Genomic DNA, 23984 nt, shown 5'->3' with positions numbered 1-23984 from the left:
AACTAGGGCTATACCTTAGGTGGGAGAACTCCCTCCAAGCTGTTGTCAGTGAAAAAGCAAGTTGCAGAAAAGTATGCAAAATAATCCCTTTTAAAAAAAAAATCACCACAAAAAGGCCTATGTATCTAAGTAAAAATACAAATAACTACAAGATTTTATGAGCAGAGAAAAACATAGAGTAATATGTAATACTATCTATTCACAAGCATTAGGGGGGTGGGCAGAGACAGGGATAAGGCAAAGGATGCAATGGGAAGGAAAGTTGAGAGTCAAGTCAAAAAGAATGACATGAGTGATAAATACTCATTTATTATTTCTTTTTTTTTTTTGAGACGGAGTTTCGCTCTTGTTACCCAGGCTGGAGTGCAATGGCGCGATCTCGGCTCACCGCAACCTCCGCCTCCTGGGTTCAAGCAATTCTCCTGCCTCAGCTTTTGTATTTTTAGTAGAGACGGGGTTTCACCATGATGACCAGGATGGTCTCGATCTCTCGACCTCGTGATCCACCCGCCTCGGCCTCCCAAACTGCTGGGATTACAGGCTTGAGCCATCGCGCCCGGCCCTCATTTATTATTTCATGTAAAATTATAAATAAAATATTTTTAAGTAGATACATCAAGATGTAAATTTCATCCAAGATAAGGATGAAAGATTTAAACTTACATGTAACAAGATAAAGAAACCTAAAGTAACCATTGAATAACACCCAAAAAAATTCTAACTAGTGGTAAATAAATATATATACAAAGGAATATATGTTACATATACCTACATATGTATAAAAGTATACATTTATATATACAGTCGTTTCTCAGTATCCATGGGGAATTGGTTCCAGGACCCATATCCATTCCTGTGAATACCAAAATCCACAGATGCTCAAGTCCCTTATATAAAATGATGTAATATTTGCATATATCCTACAAACAACCTTTCATATATTTTAAAATCTTCTTGCAACATTTTCAAATTTTCTTATGACACCAAGTAATACATAAATGCTGTATTAATAATTGTTGTATTATATTGTTTAGTAAATAATAAGAAAAAGCCTATGCACATGCAGTACAGACAGCACTATTCTTTTCTCCCCAAAATATTTTCTACCCACGGTTTGCTGAATCCACAGATATAGAACCCATGTATGAAGTTATATATATGAGATGAAGGGCTGACTGTACATAATCAAAATTCACTGAGGAAAATATAATCAATCTGTGAATTACATTTCAGAATGCTACAAAAGGCAATTTACTTATACCCTAATTGAAGGATTAAAAATCTTTTATACTAGAATTGAAAATTTTATCAATCACAAATATTTAATTGCATGATTTAAACAAGCAGCTTTTATATGTGCAATCAGGTGTTCCGTGTATGATAGATCGGCCTGTAGCCTTGGGGGAACAATATACTCCCTTAACTCAGGCATAATCCAAACAAGGTAGTATACAAGGTATGAGGTTATAAGTAAGAGTTGAGATACCAATACAGATATCTATCTATCTATCTATCTATCTATCTATCTATTGAGAGAGAGAAAGAGAGAGAGAGAACCAAATATTTCACACACACACACACACACAAAAAACACTTTTTAAAACTAATAAATTCAGTGAAGTTACAGGATACAAAATTACCAAAAAATCTACATTTTTATATACTAAATATAAAGAATTTGAAAATGAAATTAAGAAAGAATTCCATTTACAATACCATGATAACAAATAATATACTTTGGAATAAACTTAACGAAAAAGACAACATCGAAAACTATAAATGTTGCCAAAAGACATTAAAGAAGGCACCAATGATCCAGCAATTCCACTTCTGAATACATACCCAAAAGATTTGTAAGAAAGCAAGAGATATTTGTACACCCATGTTCACAGCAGCATTATTCACAACACCAAAAGGTAGAAGCAACCCAAGTGTCTACTAACAGATAAACGAATAAAAATGCAGTATATACATAACATATTATTGAGTCTTCTAAAAGGAAATTCTGGAGCCAACATTGTACCACTACACTCCAGCATGGGCAACAGAGTGAGACTCTGTCTCCCAGAAAAAAAAAAAAAAAAAAAAGAAATTCTGACACATGCTACACTATGGATGAACCTTAAGGACATTATTTTAAGTGAAATAAGCAAGACACAAATATATGAACACTGTATGATTCTGTTTATATGAGGTACCTAGAGTCATCACATTCACAGAAACAGAAAATAGAATGGTGGATACCAGGGGCTACAAAGAGAGAGAGTTAGTGTTTAACAAATAACAATATTTCACTTCAAGAGTTCTAGAGACAGATCGCACAACAATGGGAATGTATTTGAATATTACCAACTGTATATTTAAAACTACTAAGTTGGTAAATTGCATGTGTACTTCAATACAAGTTTTTTTTGTTTTTTTTTTAAGACGGAGTCTCGTTGTCTCCCAGGCTGGAGCGTAGTGGTGTGATCTCGGCTCACTGCAACCTCTGCCTCCTGGGTTCAAGCGATTGTCCTGCCTCAGCCTCCCAAGTAGCTGGAACCACAGGTGCATAACAACACACCCAGCTAATTTTTGGATTTTTAGTAGAGATGGGTTTTCCCCATGTTGGCCAGACTAGTCTCTAACTCCTGTTCTCAGGTGATCTGTCCACCTCAGCCTCCCAAAATGCTAGAATTACAGGCATGAGTCACCATCCCCAGCCTTCCACATGATTTTTCTTTAAACTACAGATAATGCCGTACTGGTGAGAAACTAGAATCTTTCCTACTAAAATGAGGAACAAGGTAAGGATGCCCTCACCACTCCTTTTCAACAATGTAATGGAAGTCTTAGCTAATGCAGTAAGATATGAAAAGGAAATAAAAAGTATATTAAATGGGAAGAAAAATGTCAAACTGTCTCTATTCCCAGGAGACACAATTGTCTATGCAGAAAATCGACAAGTTCTGACCAAGTAACTCATTGAACTAAAAAGTGACTGCAGCAAAGTTAATAGACAAAAGTCAATTGCTTTCCTATATACCAGGAATGAACAATTTGACGTTTAAAACTCATTTACCATTTACATTAGCACCCCAAAACATAAAATGCTAAGGTATAAACCCAGCAAAAGATGTACAAGATATATATGAGGAAAAGTACAAAACTCTGATGAAATTAAAGAATTAAGTAAAAGGAGAAATATACGTGCTTATGGATAGGAAAACTCAGTGTTATCAAGATGTCACTTCTTCTCAACTTGATTTATAGATTCAACATAATCCTAACCAAAATCCCAGCAAACTATTTTGTGAATACTGACAAAGCGACTCTGTTTATAGGAAGAGGCCAAAGATGTGAAGTAGCCAATATGATACTAAGGTAGTGTAACAGAACAAAGTCAGAAAACTGACCTAGTAACTTCCAGATTTATTAAGTATCTACAGTAATCAAAGCAATGTGGTGTTGGCAAAAGAATACACAAACAGATCAATGGAACAGAAGAGAGTCCAGAAATAGACCCACACAAACACTGTCAACTGATCTTTGACAAACAAGCAAAGGCAATACAATGGTGAAAAGACAGTCTTTTCAAATAACAGTGCTGGAACCAAACAGGTCAGTGGGCACACTGCCTTGTGCCTTTAATTCCAGCATTTTGAGAGGACAAGACAGATGGATCACTTGAGGTCCAGAGTTCAAGACCAGTCTAGACAACATGGTAAAACCCAGTCTCAGGCTGGGCGCGGTGGCTCAAGCCTGTAATCCCAGCACTTTGGGAGGCTGAGGCGGGTGGATCACGAGGTCAAGAGATCCAGACCATCCTGGTCAACATGGTGAAACCCCGTCTCTACTAAAAATACAAAAAATTAGCTGGGCATGGTGGCACGTGCCTGTAATCCCAGCTACTCAGGAGGCTGAGGCAGGAGAATTGCCTGAACCCAGGAGGCGGAGGTTGTGGTGAGCCGAGATGGTGCCATTGCACTCCAGCCTGGGTAACAAGAGCAAAACTCCGTCTCAAAAAAAAAAAAAAAAACCCAGTCTCTACTTAAAAATGCAAAAATCAGCTGGATGTGGTAGCACATGCCTACAGTCCCAGCTACTTAGGAGGCTGAAGTAAAAGAATCATCAGACGATTGAGGTGGGACAATCACCTCAACCAGGGAGGTGGAGGTTGCAGTGAGCTGAGGTCATGCCACTGTCCTCCAGCCTGGGTGACAGGGTAAGACCCTGTTTCAAAAAATTTTTTAAAAGTGATGGAACAATTTGACATCCACAAGCAAAAAACATTAATCTAGGCACAGACCTTAAACTCTTCACAAAAAATAACACTAAAGATTCAAATGTAAAAGGTAGAAGTATTAGACTCTTAGATAATAACCCTGGGTGTATAGATGGCTTTTTAAAGGTACAATCAATGAAAGAAATAACCAAAAAGTTGAACTTGGTTAAAATTAAAGACTCCTGTACTGAAAAAGATACTAGAAGAATGACAAGCCACAGAACTAAAGAATGTATCTGCAGATGTCATAAGTGATAAAGTAATATCATCCAAAATATATAAAGAACTCTTAAAACTCACCAAGAAGCCAGGCACAGAGGTTCATATCTGTAATCCTAGCACTGGGAGGCGGAGGCGGGCAGATCACCCGAGGTCAGGAGTTCAAGACCAGCCTAGCTGACACGGTAAAACTCAATCTCTACTAAAAATACAAAAATTAGCCAGGTGTGGTGGCACAAACCTTCAATCCCAGCTACTCAGGAGGCTGAGGCAGGAGAGTCACTTGAACTCAGGAGGCAGAGATTGCAGTGAGCCAAGATCACACCACTGCATTCCAGCCTGGGCAACAGAGCAAGACTTCCTCTCCCTACCAAAAAAAAAAAAAAAAAAAAAAAAACTCAGTAAGAAAATGAACCCAATAATGATGGGCCAAAGACCTTGAACATCCCGTAGTTTGGCAGTTTCTTACAAAACTACACATATTCTTATCATAAAATCCAACAACTGCACTTCTCAGAACTACACAAATGAGTTGAAACATATGTCCACACACGTTTATAGCAACTTTACACACAACTGCCAAAACTTGGAAGCAACCAAGATGTCCTTCAATAGGTGAATAGATAACCTGTGCTAAAAGACATGAGCTATAACCCTTTAAAAGACATGAAAGAACTTTAAATGCAAATTACTAAGTGGAAGAAGCCAATTTGAAAAGATTATATATTGTATGATTCCAACTATATGTCATTCTGGAAAAGGAAAAACAAAAAAGGCAGTAAAAAGATCCAGGACTGCAAAGGGTTGGGGGGATTAATATGCTGAGTATCAAAATCAAATATAGAGGCAAATCTCTAAGTAAAATATTTCATCTGGAAATATATAAAACTGGATTGCAACCTGGAACAAACACGAGGACTGGGGTGGTCTTTAGTATGTCTGAAGAATAAAGAAAAGACTGGGGTTATATTAGGAAACAGAAATGTTATGTATATTGTTTTAATAGAAAGCTTATTGGTGCTAGTGAGATTTCTCAAGTGTTAGCAAGCTCTGATTTGTAAGTGACAGCAGTAGGTAAAACTAGCTACAGAGTAGGGCAGGTGGTTTTAGCAGCTACTAGGCAAAACTGGCCTCAAGATTACAGCAGGTTGTTTGGTAGCTGGGCTTGGGAGATAATTCCTGGCACAGGCACCCTATGGCCTGTCTTTCCCTTACCTAATGCCTCAACACCAGTTTAGCTGGGTATGACAGTAACTCCAACTCAAATCATCAATTTTCACATTTTTCTCTTTTCTTTTCTTTTCTTTTTTTTTTTTTGAGACGGAGTTTTGCTCTTGTTACCCAGGCTGGAGTGCAATGGCACCATCTCGGCTCACCGCAACCTCCGCCTCCTGGGTTCAGGCAATTCTCCTGCCTCAGCCTCCTGAGTAGCTGGGATTACAGGCACGTGCCACCATGCCCAGCTAATTTTTTTGTATTTTTAGTAGAGATGGGGTTTCACCATGTTGACCAGGATGGTCTGGATCTCTTGACCTCGTGATCCACCCGCCTCAGCCTCCCAAAGTGCTGGGATTACAGGCTTGAGCCAAGGCGTCTGGCCTATATTTTTCCCTTTTCATCAAACTCTTTCTCTGAAAGCATCAACCATCCTGAATTTAGGCTTTAACTGTCTCTCAGTGTGGAAATGGATATATCCTGGTTGTCTCTGGTCCCACATCAGGGAGAAAATAGGAGAGTCAATGTCAGTGAGCCACAAGTAACAAAGACAACAAAAGGAAAAACTTCCTTGTAGCAGGTTTGCCTGGAGTTCAGAATCCTGGCAAGTTGCCAGGAGTTTCAAATTGAATTCCATCTTATTAGTGCCACAGGCATTAGCAATCATCTCCAACCATTAGGCTAACATTATCTTGTTGGGAGAACTAGCTTTACAAAGTTAGGCAACAGGAACAGAGCTTAAAGATCATAAGGTAAAGAATAGTAACATAATAAATCTAGTTTAAAAAACAGCTCTAACCTATCAACTCAATTTTGAAAGTAACCAACTGAACAGATCAGAAAGTCCAGATGTATTTGTTGGTGAACCTGGCACCAGGCGACTTGGTTTCTTAATCTTCTATAATTGTGTTTTTACTTTTCCAGAAGAACTTATCCATGTGTAGTAAGCACAGGTAGCAAATGCATAAATGCCTCCTTGTTCAGCTAGTTAAGTAATTCAGAGTAATCCTAATTCACTTTAGCAAAATAATCTAGTGAAGTCTGTTCAGCTGCAATAGCTTAAGCCAGGCGTCCCCAAACTGCGGCCCGCTGAGGCCATTTATCCGACCCCCCGCCACACTTCAGGAAGGGGCACCTCTTTCATTAGTAGTCAGTGAGAGGAGCACAGTATGTGGCAGCCCTCCAATGGTCTGAGGGACAATGAACTGGCCCCCTGGGTAAAAAGTTTGGGGACGCCTGATCTAGAGTCTGTGTGTATTCACAGTTACTTGTAGGGAGGTATAAGCAGTAACTATTTAAGGTTCTATTGTTAAACTACTATATTTTTGGAAGACATCAAAAATTAAAGGAACAGGGTCATAAATGTTTTTGAAATCTGCTAAATCTTTTTTCTTGAATCCTATTACCATATTTTTCTTTACATAATCTGAATTTCATTTTAGGTGTTTTGTGTAGAACATAGATATTACAGTGAAGCAGAGAATCTGCCTAAGTGGGTCCAAAAACTTGAACTTCTAAACAAAAAATCAGATACACAATTTGAATAGCTGCACTGGGAACAACAGGAAAATTTTGTTACAAGGTAAACTAAAGGTTCATTTGGATCATGGATAGATGAAGGTTTCCCAAGTAGCTGGGACTACTGGCATTCATCGCCACGTCAGCTAATTTTGTATTCTTAGTAGAGACGGGGTTTCAGCATGTTGGCCAGGATGGTCTCGAACTCCTGACCTCAGGTGATTCACCCACCTCAGCCTCCCAAAGTGCAGGAATTACAGGATGCGCCACTGCGCCTGGCTGGAAGAGACTAATTTATACTGGCCTGGTCCAAGCATCTTGGGATGACAGTATACTACAGAAGTCTGTTTTGAATCAAGGTTACCTTTAGTTTTAAGTCACCTGTTGAGGTGCTGTTTCAGTCAGGCGTGAGGGTTTTTTAAAAAATAGAATGTGGATCCAGGAGTCAATGCCTCTGAGCGTGGCAGCGACTGGCAAGAGGGAGCAGTATGAACCCTTTCAATGAGGCTGACAAGAGTTCTTAGGTAAGCGTCTTCTACAGTAGACAAAGTCAACAGGTTGCAGACTGTGGTGTTTTAGATCTTGATCTACCAGAAATGCACTGAGCAAAGATCATTCTCCCAAAGCACAAGAGTATAATTACTTTTATTTTTTTGAGACAGGGTCTCACTCTGTTGCCAAGGCTTCAGTGTAGCGGCACAAAATCGACCCACTGAAACCTATGCCTCAAGCAATCCTCCCACCCCAGCCTCCCAACTATCTGGGATTACAGGCGCACGGCACTGTGCCCAGCTACTTTTTGAATTTTTGGTAGAAACAGGGTTGCATTTTGGCCAAGCTAGCCTCGAACTCCTGACCTCAAGTGATCGCCTTCCTTGGCCACCAAAAGTGCTGAAATTACAAGGAGGCAGCACCACGCCTGACCTATATATATATATATATATATATATATATATATTTTTTTTTTTTTTTTGGAGACGAAGTCTCGCTCTTTTGCCAGGCTGGAGTGCAGTGGCGCAATCTCGGCTCGCCGCAATCTCTGACCCCCCGGGTTCAAGCGATTCTCCTGTCTCAGCCTTCGGAGTCACTGGGACTATAGGTCTATGCCACCATGCCCAGCTAATTTTTGTATTTTTTAGTAGATTGTTGTATTTTTTAGTAACAGGGTTTCACCATGTTAGCCAGAGATGGTCTCAATCTCTTGATCTCATAATCTGCCTGCCTCAGCCTCCCAAAGTTGGGATTACAGGCGTGAGCCACTGTGCCCAGCCAAGAATAAAATTTTATACAATGTCTTAACAATGTCCTTATGATATTGGAGTATATCTCCTTTTATCAACTTTAAAGAGCAGAAGAGGATCCTAAAATGTACAAAACAGCCTGTGATTGTTTTTAAACATGAAAGTTTGTGGGACCCAAAGGATGGCTTTCAAATTTATTAACATCAAAGGAAGAACCTGAGGCCAAGAAAGGTGTTAGGTTTCCATAAATTTTGCCAACTTTGTTTTTACAGCTGCATTTGTTTGTTGTGCCAGGAATAAGATTGGCGATGATAAGCACAATGAAAATACTATAAAATTTGCCAAACTAAATGTACCCATTTTATTACATGGCCAGTGAAGTAGATTCTTTATGCTGTTCTTTATAAAACTTTATACGACTTTACATTTCAAGGGGAGTTACCCCAAATGGGAATAATTTTCTTTAGAATTTTGGCCATGGATGAAGCAATGGCTTGTCTAAAAAGAAAACCTTTTACCTGATAAGAAAACATACAGATCATAACCAATACATAATGCATACCCATGGGAAGAAGGTAATTGGATAAAATTCGTCTGCGAAACCCAGAATAGCTTATTAGGTTAATTACAATGTCCAGGAAGAATGTGTACATACAGCTTTTCCTGGATTAAACTCAGGATAGATGGCATAAGCCAAATAAGCAATTTTGGCAGTTATTTTTTTTTATGTTGCTTCCCAATATAGTTTTATTTTTTAAAAATAATCAATTTGTCAGTTAACAAAGGAGTCAAATCAGGTACTATAGTTAACAGTGGACATTTTATTGAATTTGGGAGAAAGGTTTATTACCAGGTCCATATCACAATTTTCTTGTCATCAAACCAATAGCCAAGATTTTTCTAATTTTATTTTTCAGCTTCTGGAGCCAAATTTTGCACAACTTTGCTAATTTCTCTTATCTTCTGAAACCTCTTTTCAGTGGGATGAAGTCAGGTATCTGTCTGACTGAAGCTTTAATAGCAGCATTTCTTATAGCATTATCAACAAGGTGGTTTCCTGTAGCCTCAAGAGTTTATCCATGGCCAGGCAAGATGGCTCATGCCGATAACACCAGCACTTTGGGAGGCCTTGGTGGGTGGATTATTTGAGGTCAGAAGTTCCAAGACCAGCCTAGCCAAAATGGCAAAACACTATCTCTACTAAAAACACAAAATTAGCCAGGCCTAGTGGCGCACACCCATAATCTCAGCTACTCAGAAAGCAGAGGCAGGAAAATCACTTGAACCTGGGAGGTAGAGGCTGTAGTGAGCCGAGATCACACGACTGTACTCTAGCCTGAGCAACATAGTGAGAGAGACTCTTGTCTCCCAAAAAGAAAAAAGAAAAAAAAGTCTAAGAGTCTAACTCTGAATGTCCAGGAATTTTGTTAATAGCCAGTGCAGCTGATGGCTGGAAGACATCCAATGAGTCTGGTACAGAGGATCAACTCCTACAGTGGAAATAAGGAGACCTATTTATTGGTTTTGTTTGTTTTTGAGAGGGAGTCTCACTCTGTTGCCCAGACTGGAGTGCAGTGGCATGATCTAAGCAACCTGCAACCTTCATCCCCCGGGCTCAAGTGATCCTCCCACCTCAGCATCCCAAGTAGCTAGGACCATGGGTGGCCACCATACTCAGCTAATTTTTTTTTTTTTAAGAGATGGGATCTCATTTTGTTGCCCAAGCTGGCATCAATTCCCAGGCTGAAGCAATTGATCCTCCCACCTTAGGCTCTCAAAGTGCTGAGATTACGCCATTAGCCACTGTGCCTGCCCTTAGTTGATATTTTTTGGAGTGAGACAATTAATTTACCAAATTAACAAGGTCAAGGGTTTGTATAGTTTCCCATTCTATGTTAGGTCTTAACTAAGAAAGTTCTTTGTAGAGACCACTGACAAAATTAAGACCAATTCTAAGAGTCAACATCCATAGGAAACTCAGAATTTTCTCTGAATACCACCTAGAGTCTGTTATAATGGTTATGAACTTGTTTATTTGGCTCTAGGATACAAGCTCAAATTTTATTCCAGTCAGTGGCTTTAGGAAATGCTTTGAGGGTAACAATTTCCAAAGAATTGTAAATTCTTTGCAAGCTGAGACTTTTCCCAATATTGTAGGCCAGGATCTAAGGAAGTTAAGACAGGTCTCACATGTCTCACAGGGGATGGGTGCAACTGGCCATCGAGTGTTAGGCTGGTCTTATCCTACAAGCACATGAAGACTGGAGAATGGCTGGGTGCAGTAACACATGCTTGTAATCCCAACATTTTGGAAGGCTGAGGCACAAGGATCACTTGAGGCCAAGAGTTTGAGCCTAGCCTAGGCAACATAGCAAGATCCCGTCTACATGCACGCACGCGCGGGCACACTCTCTCACACACACACACACACACACACACAGAGAGAGAGAGAGAGAGAGAGAGAGAGAGAAAGAGAGAGAGACCCCTAGCCTGGGCAACACAGTGAGACCCTGTCTACACACACACACACACACACACACACACACACACAGAGAGAGAGAGAGAAAGAGAGAGAGAGAGAGAGAGAGAGAGAGACCCCTAGCCTGGGCAACATAGTGAGGCCCTGTCTACACACACACACACACACACACACACACACACACACAATTAGCTGGGTGCGGTGGCACACGTCTGTGGTCCCAGCTGCTCAGGAAGCTGAGGTGGGAGGATCAGTTCAGCCCAGGAGGTTGAGGCTACAGTGTGATATGATCATGCCATTGCACTCCTGCCTGGACTGCAGAGTAAGATGCTCCCATCTCTTACCAAAAAAGATTGGAGAAACCAGTCTGGTAAAATTGAAATGTAATGTTAAATTCATTTCAGCAAAATGACAAGAAACCTCAATAACCCACAAAATTCCTTGGTTACAGCATAGAGTTCAGCTTTAGCCCAAGGGACACAGGAAATCTGGGGAACAAACTCAACAATTGTTAAAGGACCTAATATTAAAGGAACAAGTTTTTGTAGGTAGAGGCTGGAAAGCAGAGGGAGGAGGAAGAATAGGGGAAGAAATACCATGGAAGAAAAGTTTAGAAAAGTAAGGAAATATCACAAATAAAGGGAAGTTTGAAGTGGTGGCAACTGAGAAACAAAAAAAGGTTGAGCTAAGTCATTTTTCTATTTGTCTCAGATCACTCAGAGACAGTATTTTGGAGCAAGGCAAATTCTGACTCTTAAATGCATTTGGATGCCTGAAAATACCAAGGTATATTTCCAGTTTGAAGATACCAAGTAAGATGTATGTTCAATTTCGACTGTTTTCTGGCCTTGGCCTTCGCATTTATCTCTGGGGAAAACAAACTTAGGAAAGTCAAAAGAACCCAATGAAGGCCACTGTAATCTCAAATTGTCTTTAGGATAATCAGTCCATCAAGATAAGAAGAAATATGCTAAGAGACCATAATGTTTCAGCCTGGTCAACACAGTAAAACTGTCTCTACTAAAAATACAAAATAACTAGCCTGTAGTCCCTGCTACTCAAGAGGATGAGGCAGGAGAATCACTTGAATCTGGGAGGAGGAGGCTGCAGTGAGCTAAGGCTGCACCACTGCACTCCAGCCTGGGCGACAGAGTAAGACTCCGTCTCAAAAAAAAAAAAAAAGAGAGAGAGAGAGAAGAGAGAGAGAGAGAGAGAGAGAGAATGTAATGTTTACATGCCCAAATAATCCCCCAATGAGGACACCAGCTGGAGTCCTCATTGGGGGGTTATTTGGGCATGCCTTTGAACCCTAAAAGCCCATTTTGTAAATAAATCTAGGTGACTTGGTTTAACAACAAACATATAGAAGTCGATATAAAAACCAAGTACACAAAGAGAAAAGCACTCACTAGAAAAAAAAAAAAGACAAAATCGTATTTAACAGGAGGGGAATATCCCTCATAAACAAGAGGAACAAGATCCCTCAAAAATTAAATCTAAAATAAACCTGGAAAGTTCGAACCACAAGAAATGGGAGTTCAATCCAAGAGAGACCTACCAAGTAGGGGGTAAAAAGGCAACACACAGAAGCAGGGGGATTAAAGAGTAGATAGTTCTGGGACCACTAAACCTCTCAAAGTGAGCTCACTTTGGATCTCACTTCTGATATCAGGTATGTCAAAAGCTAGTAAAGCAAAGAAACACAACTCTAAGCAAGACATTTTATTTGGGAAAATACAAAAACAGAATTGCAATTCAGGACATACACACAAAACAGGAAAAGTCTTTGGCATGTCCAAAGAGCAAACAAAACATTGGGGTTTTATTTGCAAAGAGAAATGTGTTGCATTAACTGCTTCGATAAAAAGCTTGCTGACATTAGCAAAGTTTCGAAGATGCTAAGCTCTAACTAGTGAGTGACAGCAGTAGGTTAAAACAGCCTTAGAGTCAAGGCAAGTGGTTTTAGCAGCTCCTAGGTAAAACTGGGCTTAAGTTTATACAAGGTCATTTTGGTAGCTGGGCTTGTGAGATAATCCCTGGAGCAGGTGCTTTGTACCATGAATGCTTTTTCCTCCTTGGCCCCTTGACTCCAGTTTAGCTGGGTATGACAATTAACTTCAACTTGTATAATCAATTTTCGTCTAAGAGAATGAAGGGTTTTTAGGGCAGTGAAACAATGGTGTATGATTCTATAATGAAGGACGCAGGATATATTTGTCAAAACCCATAGAATGTACACCATCAAGAGTAAATCCTAATGTCAACTATGAATTTTGAGTGATAACAATGTGTCAGTGTAGGTTCATGAACTATAACAAATGTACCACTCTGTTGATAGTGGGGGAGGTTGTGCATGTTGGGGGAGAAAAGAGGGAGTTTTTGTGAACTGTATACTTACTGCTCAATTTTGCTGTAAATCCTAAACTTTTTTTAAAAAAAGTATTAATAGCGCCGGGCGCGGTGGCTCAAGCCTGTAATCCCAGCACTTTGGGAGGCCGAGGCGGGTGGATCACGAGGTCGAGAGATCGAGACCATCCTGGTCAACACGGTGAAACCCCGTCTCTACTAAAAATCTAAAAAATTAGCTGGGCATGGTGGCGCATGCCTGTAATCCCAGCTACTTGGGAGGCTGAGGCAGGAGAATTGCCTGAACCCAGGAGGCGGAGGTTGCGGTGAGCCAAGATCGCACCATTGCACTCCAGCCTGGGTAACAAGAGCGAAACTCTGTCTCAAAAAAAAAAAGTATTAATAAATAAACAACATGTAAGAATCTCATGCATTATGTTTAACAAAAGAAGTCAGACTAAAAAGGTTAAATATCAAATAATTCAGTTTATATGACATTCTGGGCAAAGCAGAACCACGAGTAAGAAAACAGATCACTGTTGCTAAGACCTGAGGTTAATGAAAGGAATGATCAAAAAAGGGCATGGGAGAATTGTTAAAACTTCTATATTTTGATTATTGATGGTTGTACAAAGGAAGTACTTGTCAAAACTCATGAAACTGAACACTAAAAAAAAGTTTTGAATTTTACTGTATGTAAATTATACTCAGAGTGAAGGGATTGTTGCCTTTAACGTTTCTGATGATTTTTTTTTAAATATATATTTTAATGCGTTTTAGGTTTCGGGGTACATGTAAAGAACATGCAAGATTGTTGCATAGGTACATACATAGCAATGTGGTTTGCTGCATTTCTCCCCATGTTATCCCTCCCCAACTCCCCAACCCCTGCTGTCCCTTCCCTAGTTCCCCACAAAGAGACCCCAGTGTGTGATGCTCCCCTCCCTGTGTCCATGTGTTCTCATTGTTCCACACCCACCTATGAGTGAGAACATGTGGTGGTTGATTTTCTGTTCTTGTGTCAGTTTGCTGGGAATGATGGTTTCCAGGTTCCTCCATGTCCCTACAAAGGACAGGAACTCATCGTTTTTTATGACTGCATAGTATTCTATGGTGTATATGTGCCACCTTTTCTGACGATATTCTTTTTGGTAAGTTAGTATTTATGATGCTTGTGATTGTTCATTGTCAATGAAATTTTAAAGTTTATTTTTGACTTATAATAAAGCCTTTCCACTTTATAAATTAAAATTCCCCACTCAACACTTTTTACCTTGAAATCTATTATACTTCATATGTTGCTTATGAACTTAGTTTTCTCACTTAATATTGCATATCTTCCAAATTAAGCAGGTGGTTTCCCAAAAGTACAGTCCTCAAAGTGTGAGACTAACAGCATCTGCATCAACTGGGAAGTTGTTATAAATGCAAAATCTCAGGCCCCACCCCTGACCAACGGAATCACATTTAGTTTGAGATCTTCCAGGTGATTCTAAAACAGTTTAAGAATCACTATCTTTATCCTCTAACCAATTAAATCGGGTTCTCTGGGGATGAGATCCATCCACTAACATTATTTTAACTCCCTGGGGATGAGATCCAGCCACCAGCATTATTTTAACTCCCGAGATGATTGTAATGTGCAGTCACAGATGATTTTGATTCAGTAAATCTTGGGTGGGCATCAGACATCAGGTTTTTAAACAACTCCAATTGTTTCTCATGTCAACAGCCTAAAGCAAAAATTAAACAACATATTCCGTCACAAATACTATCATCTTCTACTATAATGCAATGTACTTTTTCTCACTGGTAAACTCCATTTACTTCAACTCCCTGGAATTAGACACAATTCAGGCATTCTGAAATCTGGAATTATTCAACTAAAAAGAAACGGAATATAAAGACACTAAAACATCCTCAGTCTGATTACATTCCCAGGAAGTGTATCTTGTTTTAATAGAGAAATTAGAAGATATATTTATGGAAATTGTACTGCACTACAAATATTTCAATAAATAAACATCAGGTACATTTAGCAGAAGTCAGATATTCAGTCATATTTTACTGTTTTCTTATGAAATACACATTATAACTACGCAAAACACCATGATTAGCAAATGTTTAGCACCTATAACACAGGTCTTTTAACATTTGTTGAAGGAAAAAAAAATGATAGTTATGCTAGCTGTCAATATTTTCTATAAAAAACTCATCCCTCTTGAATTAATTGCTTTAAAGAAAAAAATAAAAAATAAAAAAACCTCATCCCGGCATTAATACTCTTTGTAAAACTTTAAAATTAACATTGAATTTTATTTGAAATTTCAAAATTTGACAGATGCCACTTTTAAAAACCAGAATTTTCAAGGCTCCACTTTTAAACAGCTCTTTTCCCTGTTTCCCCTTTATTCTCAATTTACAACATTAAAAACAAAGTATGTACAATAAAATATATTAATATTTATATCTTCTGACAGTTTTACAAATCACTTTTGACAGGGTGTGGTGGCTCACATCTGTAATCCCAATACTGTGGGAGGTGAAGCAAGGCAGACCACTTGAGGCCATGAGTTCAAGACCAGCCTGCTCAACACGGTGAAACTCCGTCTCTATTAAAAATACAAAAATTAGCCGGGCGCGGTGGCTCAAGCCTGTAATCCCAGCACTTTGGGAGGCCGAGGCGGGTGGATCACGAGGTCAAGAGTTTGAGACGTTCCTGGTCGACATGGTGAAACCCCGTCTCTACTAAAAATACAAAAAAATCAGCTGGGCATGGTGGCGTGTGCCTGTAATCCCAGCTACTCAGGAGGCTGAGGCAGGAGAATTGCCTGAACCCAGGAGGCGGAGGTTGTGGTGAGCCGAGATCACGCCATTGCACTCCAGCCTGGGTAACAAGAGCGAAACTCCGTCTCAAAAAAAAAAAAAAAAAAAAAAAAAAAAATTAGCTGGGTGTAGTGGCACATACCTGTAGTCCCAGCTACCAGGAGGCTGAGGCAGGAGAATCACTTGAACCTGGGAGGCAGAGGTTGCAGTGAGTCGAGATCATGCCACTGCATTCTAGGCTTGAGAAAAAAGCAAAGACTCCATCTCAACAACAACAACAACAAACATACTTTCAATTCTTTCAGCCCCATTAATAGGTGTCATCATTAATGTACAGAAAAGGATGATGTGACTAAAGGAATTACACAATTTGCCCCAAAACTGACTAAAAAATGACAAAGCCAAGACTTAAACCTCTAATTCTCCTGCCTCTTGATGCTAACCTTTTTTTTTTGAGACGGAGTCTCACTCTTGTCACCCAGGTTGGAGTGCAGTGGTGCAATTTCGGCCCGCTGCACCCTCTGCCTCACAGGTTCAAGCAATTCTCCTGCCTCAGTCTACTGAGTAGCTGGGACTACAAGCATGCGCCAACACACCCAGCTAATTTTTGTGCTTTTAGTAGAGATGGGGTTTAGCCATATTGCCCAGACTGCTCTCCAACTACTGTCCTCATGTAATCCACCTGCCTCAACCTCCCAAAGTGCTAGGATTACTGGTGTGAGCCACTGGCCCAGCCCAGAAGCTAACTTTTGAGATCAAAACCTAAAGACTAGTGACTGACTTCCCATCTTAAGACCTATGGGTTCCTGGAACAATAGGTGTTAAACAATTCTTAGTGAAATCCTTACTGCCCTTTCCAAAGGTACAGTTTTCTTAGTTTCTGTTTCCTATCATAAAATAAATGAGTTTGTAAAAAACAAACCTTCATGTTTTCCTGTTATTTTAACCTATATAAAGTATGGGAAATCACTGCTTCAAAACTATAGAGTTTTCTATAAAGCTGGGGTTCCTCTTTTTCAAAATCTGTTTTGCAGGATCATTTGAGAAGCTGTGAGAATAACAAATACTAGCAGACACAGAGAATCTTGGGCAAAAAATTTTCTTGCTGAGCTTCTATATCTAACAATACAACTACACTTGCTTTATAATGAAGAATCAAGAAATTATTCCCTATTCTGCTCACATTAAACATATGAACAGGACTGAATTAAAGAGTCTTCACAGCCTTAAATTTGTTAACCAGTGGTCTTAATGGAGAGGTCAATGCATCTTCTGGTCCTATTAAGAATGGCCAAGTGCAGTAGCTCACATCTGTAATCCCAGCACCTTGCAGGCCAAGGTGGGTGGATCACTTGGGGCCAGGATTCAAGACCAGCCTGGCCAACATGGTGAAAACCCGTCTCTACTTTAAAAATACCAAAAATTAGCCAGCCATAGTGGCACATGCCTATAGTACCATCTATTCAAGATGCTCGAGACAAGAATCACTTGAACCTAGGAAGTAGAGGTTGCAGTGAGCCAAGATCACAACACTACACTCCAGCCTTGGTGACAAAGTGAGACACTGTCTCAAAAAAAAAAAAAAAAAAAAAGTATGGTATTGGTATGAAAACATGCACACAGACCAATGGAACAAAACAGAGAGCCCAGAAATAAAGTCAAATATTTACAGCCAATCGATCTTCAACACAGCTTACAAAAACATAAATTAGGGAAAGGACACCTTACTCTATAAATGATGCTGGGAAAACTGGCAAGCCACAGGTAGAAGAATGAAACTGGATCCCCATCTCTTGTCCTATTCAAAAATTACCTAAAGATGCATCGAAGATTTAGAAATCTAACATCTAAAACCATCAAAATTCTAGAATATCAGGAAAACTCTTCCAGACATTGGCTTAGGCAAAGAACACACGGCTAAAGCCTCAAAAGCAAATGCAACAAAAACAAAAACAAAAGATGGGACCTAATTAAACTAAAAAGCTTCTGCACAGCAAAAGAAATAATCAGCAGACAGATAGCCCACAGAATGGGAGAAAATATTCAATTCACAAACTCTGCATCTGACAAAGGACTAGTATATAGAATCTACAAGGAACTTAAATCGGCAAGAAAAAATTCCATCAACAAGTGTGCAAAAGACATGAATAGACATTTCTCAAAAGAACATACACAGCTAACAAGCATGAAAAGATGCTAAGCATCATTAATCATCATGGAAATGCAAAGTAAAACTACAATGAGATACCACCTTACTCCTGCAAGAATAGTTAATAATTAAAAAGTCAAACAACAACAACAACAACAAGAACAAGAACAGAGGGGCATGGATGTGGTAAAAAGGAATACCTTTACACTGCTAGTGGCAATGTAAACCAGTACAACCACTATGGAAAATGGTATTGAGATTACTTAAAGAACTAAAAGTGCAACTACCATTTGATCCAGCAATCCCACTACTGGGTATCTAAGCAAAGGCAAAGTCATTATATGAAAAAGACACATGCAATAGCAGCACAATTTACAACTGCAAAGATATGCAACCAACCTAAGTGCCCATCAACCCGTGAGTGGATAATGAAATTAAAATGTAGTATACATACACCACAAAATATCATTCAGCCACAAAAAGGAATGAAATAATGTCTTTCACAGCAACTTGGATGGAGGTGGAGGCCATTATTCTAAGTGAAGTAACTCAGGAATGGAAAACCAAATATTGTTATGTTCTCACTTACAAGTGGGAGCTAAGCTATGAAGGCACAAAGGCATAACAATGATATAATGAACTTTGGGGGCTTGGGCAGTGGGGGTAGGTTTGGAGGGGTGGGAGGGATAAAAGACTACATAATGGGTACAGTGCACACTGCTTGGGTGACAGGTACACTAAAATCTCAGAAATCACCATAATCCATGTAACCAAAAATCACCTGTGCCCTCAAAACTATTAAAGTTAAAAAAAAAAAAAAAGAATGATTTCCTTTAATATCTCAATAGCCTACTTAATTTTACAGGAAGAAAATGTCTTTGCTGAAACTGTTGCTTTATTCAATTACTTAAGAAGTTCTGGTCTGTTTATCCACACCATCAAATATTATTCCTATTGCTAGAATCTTTCTTTCTTTCCTTCTTTTTTTTAAGAAAGGGCCTTGTTCTATTACCCACCCTGGAATGCAATGGCACAATCATGGCTCACTGCAACCTCTGCCTCCTAAGCTCAGGTGACCCTCCCACCTCAGACCTGCACGTAGGTGATACTATAGGTAAGGACCACCACATCTGGCTAATTTTTCCCATATATATATTATAAATATATGAACTAAACTTACAGGCAAGAGGAAGAACAGAGTGCTGTGAATGGTAGTAGGCATAGCATTTTAAGCATATGCACATGAGATATGGCTACTTGGTAGGGTCCTTTGTTTAGTTTAAAATATCCAAAATTGCCCTATTGTTGAAGAGAAAACATTTATTCTTCCCTTTCTTGGGAGGGTCCTTAGTTTAGTTTAAAATATCCAAAATTGCCTATTGTTGAAGAGAAATCACTTATTCCTCCCTTTCTCCGCTGCGCTGTTCTACGTGCCTACAACGTGACAGTCCTTCCAGTTCCTGATTTTCATATACCTTCAAAATTGTTCCTTCTTCTCATCTAGGATGCTTTGCCTAGAATTTGGTGTTTATAAAAAATTATTTCTGGATGCTCATGCTATCCTCTATTTCTAATTTTGAGCAATAAAGAACTAAGAAAGACTTGAAGATAAAGGACCACTAAACTGAGTTTCGAATCTCGGTCTGCTGAATAATGAGAAGTATTTAACCTTTCAAACTCATTCAATTTTCTCATCTGTTGAATATATACTATTTATTTCCAAGATGGGGTTTCACTCTTGTTGCCCAGGCTGGAGTACAATGGTGTGATCTCTGCTCACTGCAACCTCCACCTCCCAGGTTCAAGCAATTGTCCTGCCTCAGTCTACCAAGTAGCTGGGATTACAGGTGCCTGCCACCACGGTCAGCTAATTTTTTGTATTTTTAGTAGAGATGGGGTTTCACCATGTTGGCCAGGCTGGTCTTGAACTCCTGACCTAGTGTGATCCACCTATCTTGACCTCCCAAAGTGCTAGGACTACACTGAGCTCGGCCTCAGAACTAAATTATTTCAAAAGTCCTTTCGAGTTACAGAAAATATGAATCAGTGATCCTGTTCATTTATAATGGGATTACTAGCAGAAATTACCACATTGTCTCTCAAGAACAACTTAAAAAAAAAAACATAAACGTGTGTTCTCCAATTTTTTTTTTTTTGAAACAGAGTCTCAGTCTGTCACCCATGCCCGAGTGCAGGGGAAAGATCTTAGCTCACTGTAACCTCCACCTCCTTGGTTCAAGCGATTCTCCTGCCTCAGCCTTCTGAGTAGCTGGGGCTACAGGCACATGCCACCACACTTGGCTAATGTTTGTATTTTTAGTAGAAACAGGATTTTCATCATGTTGGCCAGGCTGGTCTCAAACGCCTAACCTCAGGTGATCCACCCGCCTTGGCTTCTCAAAGTGCTGATATTACAGGCATGAGCCACTGCACCAGGCCTGCTCTCAAATATTTTAAGTCGGCATGATAATCTCTACCTTGAGTTAGTACATCTTCAGAAAACTTTAAATATTGTCCTTATTTTTTAATATCCAATTTATCAGGAAAAAACATTATATTAAAATATTCTATTTCAATAAAAACTAAATTTTATATTTGAACTTTTTGCTTCCTGATTAAAACTTAACCTCTAACTGACACAAAATCACCACCATTCCCATCCTCGTGAGAGTGTGAGAGTGTGTGGGGGTGTGTGTGGGGGGGGGGGGGAGGTGTATAAAATCATAGCAGGAAAATTGTTTCTACAGAATAAAGTACTGTTACCTTACCTTTTCAGATAAATCCTAGAAGTCACTGTATCCTATAATAAAAAAGCAGCTCAGTAACATAAAAAGAGAGAAAGATCTAAACTTGCTTCCTACCTCTGTCACTTAACAGCCGGTATGTCCCCTGGATGTAAATATATTGAATCTTTCTAAGCATCTATTTTCTGAACTGAAAAAATAAAGACAAGACCTATCTTACAGGATTTCTCTGAGGATTAAAATATATCCTCTAATGAATCTTTCAGTAACCCTGGAATACAGCAATCACTCAATAAAAGGCAGTTAATGCTTTTGAGACAATCATTTTACAAACTGCTTCATTATAGTCACTGAAACTTCAAATGAAAACCATTAATTGTCATAAAATTATCAGGAGCTTGAACAGAATACAGACTAGAAAAAAAATTATCTAGAGCTACTTCTACTTCTTTGCCGCCAGTTTTACTGTACAAGATAAATTACATTTATCTTGTAACTACTAAGTCAAACTTAATCTTAGTTATTCTTTTACTCTTTTTATTTTTTATTTTTTTGAGATAAGCTCACAGCAGTCCTCAACTTCCAGGCTCAAAAGATCCTCCAGCCACAGCCTCCAAGAAGCCAGGACTGCAGGTAAGCACCAGCATGCCAAAAGAGAGACAGAGAGAGAATGAATGAATATGAGAATAAATAAATGAGAGAGAGAAAGAGAGAGAGAGAGAGAGAGAGAGAGAGAGAGAGAGAGAGAGAGTGTGTGTGTGTGTGTGTGTGTGTGTGGTGTGTGGTGTGTCTGTGTAAAGACATTGTCTCACTATGTTGCCCAGACTGGTGTTGAACTCCTCTTGCCTCACCCCCTCAAAGTGCTTTTACTTTCTCTCTCTCTCTCTCTCTCTCTCTCTCTGTGTGTGTGTGTGTGTGTGTGTGTGTGTTGGGAGTCTGACTCTGTCACCCAGGCTGGAGTGATCTCAGCTCACTGCAACCTCCACCTCCTGGGTTCAAGCAATTCTACTGCCTCAGCCTCCGGAGTAGCTGAGATTACAGGCCCCCGCAACCACACCTGGCTAAGTTTTGGTATTTTTAGTAGAGACGGGGTTTCACCATGTTAGCCAAAATGGTATCAAACTCCTAACCTCGTGATCCACCTGCCTCAGACTCCCAAAGTGCAGGAATTACAGGCATGAGCCACTGCACCCAGCCTCCATCTATTTTTTTAAGTAGAAATCACTAGTTATAAAATTATTTCCAATAAATATTGGTCACTATTAACAAATTACTAAGTTAAATCCACAAATAAAACTTAAAAGTTCAGTTATAAATTCATTCGCAAAGTTGTTTTCTTTTTTTTGAGGTGGAGTCTCGCTCTGTCACCCAGGCTAGAGTACAATGGCGCAATCTTGGCTCACTGCAACCTCCACCTCCTGGATTCAAGCGATTCTCCTGCCTCAGCCTCCAGAGTACCTGGGATTATAGATGTCTGCCACCACATCCAGCTCGGCCTCCCAACATGCTGGGATCATAGGAGTGAGCCACAGTACCCTGCCTCACTTAGAAATGAACTTAAAAATTAACTTCAATTATCCAGGTTCATTCAGATTTTAAACTAAGAAACTGAATACAATGTCAATATATAAAAGTAAAGGCTGAGGTGACATCATGGAAGATGGCCAAGTAAGAAGCTACAAGAAAAAGTCCTTCCAATGAAACAATTGTAAAGCTGGCAAGAACTATTAGAAATCAACTATTCCAGAACTCTAGAGTCTAGTCAAACACTTATAGTGTCCATGAGTGGGCTGGATGAAGAAAGTCACTGGTTAACACTGATGAATTTCTGTATTTCACATAGTAGCTACCATCCCCCATTCACCAGCTAGGAGGAAAGCACTTGTGAGGACAGCAGCCCATCTTTGTGATTCAGCTTGCTGGTGTCAGGGTGGACAATAAGTACCTTGTCCAAAAATTGGGGTTGTGCGTTTTTATCTGCCTAGTGGATCACTAAGGGACGTGCCTGTAGGCTAACCACTGTTTCAACCCCATTGAGCTAAAGTGATTTCTTGAGTAGCACTACTCAATAAATACAAAATACAGAAAAAAAATATTTTTTTTCTTTACTGGATTCTGACCCTCATGGAGCTGACAGGTCACTACCTGACCACTAAGATATCAGAACACAGGCTTCAGTGACCACACACAAATAGCAAAGTGGCAACAGTTCTTCCTTATCTGCAATCACTTTAAATGTAAACAGCTTAAAATCAACAATTAAAAACCATAGACTGGGACTAGGATCAGTGGCTCATGCCTGTAATCCCAGTACTTTGGGAATCCAAAGCAGATGGATCATCTGACGGCAGGAGTTTAAGATCAGCATGGCCAATATGGTCAAACCCCTTCTCTACTAAAATTACAAAATAATTAGCTGGGCATGGATGTGTACATCTATAGTCCCAGCTACTCAGGAAGCTAAGGCAGGAGAATCACTTGAACCCAGGAGGTGGAGGTTGCAGTGAGCCAAGATTGTGTCACTGCACTCCAAGTTAGGTGACAGAACAAGATTCGGTCTCAAAAACAAACAAACAAACAAAAAACACAGATTGGCATAAATGACTTTTTTTTTTTTTTTTGAGATCGAGTCTCATTCTGTGGCCCAGGATGGAGTGCACTGGCATGATCTCAGCTCACTGCAACCTCTGCCTCCTGTGTTGAAGCAATTCTTCTGCCTTAGCCTCCAAATCTCTGGGATTACAGGGGTGCACCACCATACCTGGCTTATTCTTGTATTTTTAGCAGAGACAGGGTCTCATCATGTTGGCCAGCCTGGTCTCGAATTACTGACCTCAGGTGATACAGCTGACTCGGTCTCCCAAAGTACTGGGATTGCAGGCGTGAGACACCACGCCCAGCCATAATTTTTTTAAAGATGCAACTACAGGTCAGGAATGGTGGCTCACGTCTGTAATCTCAGCACTTTGGGAGGCCAAGGCCG

At 39.7% G+C, this 23984-nt stretch overlaps 1 protein-coding gene across 3 annotated transcripts in view; it reads right to left on the bottom strand.

The window, feature by feature from the left end:
• The window catches only part of STAG1 (STAG1 cohesin complex component), a 417614-nt gene that overhangs the window by 348210 nt on the left and 45420 nt on the right, over positions 1-23984 (bottom strand). The gene's annotated exons all lie outside the window — the stretch shown is intronic.

The sequence above is a fragment of the Saimiri boliviensis genome, chromosome 9, assembly GCF_048565385.1.
Source record: "Saimiri boliviensis isolate mSaiBol1 chromosome 9, mSaiBol1.pri, whole genome shotgun sequence".
Taxonomy (NCBI): domain Eukaryota; kingdom Metazoa; phylum Chordata; class Mammalia; order Primates; family Cebidae; genus Saimiri; species Saimiri boliviensis.
Note: the sequence above shows the minus strand (reverse complement) of the source record. Positions and strands in the feature narration are given on the sequence as shown.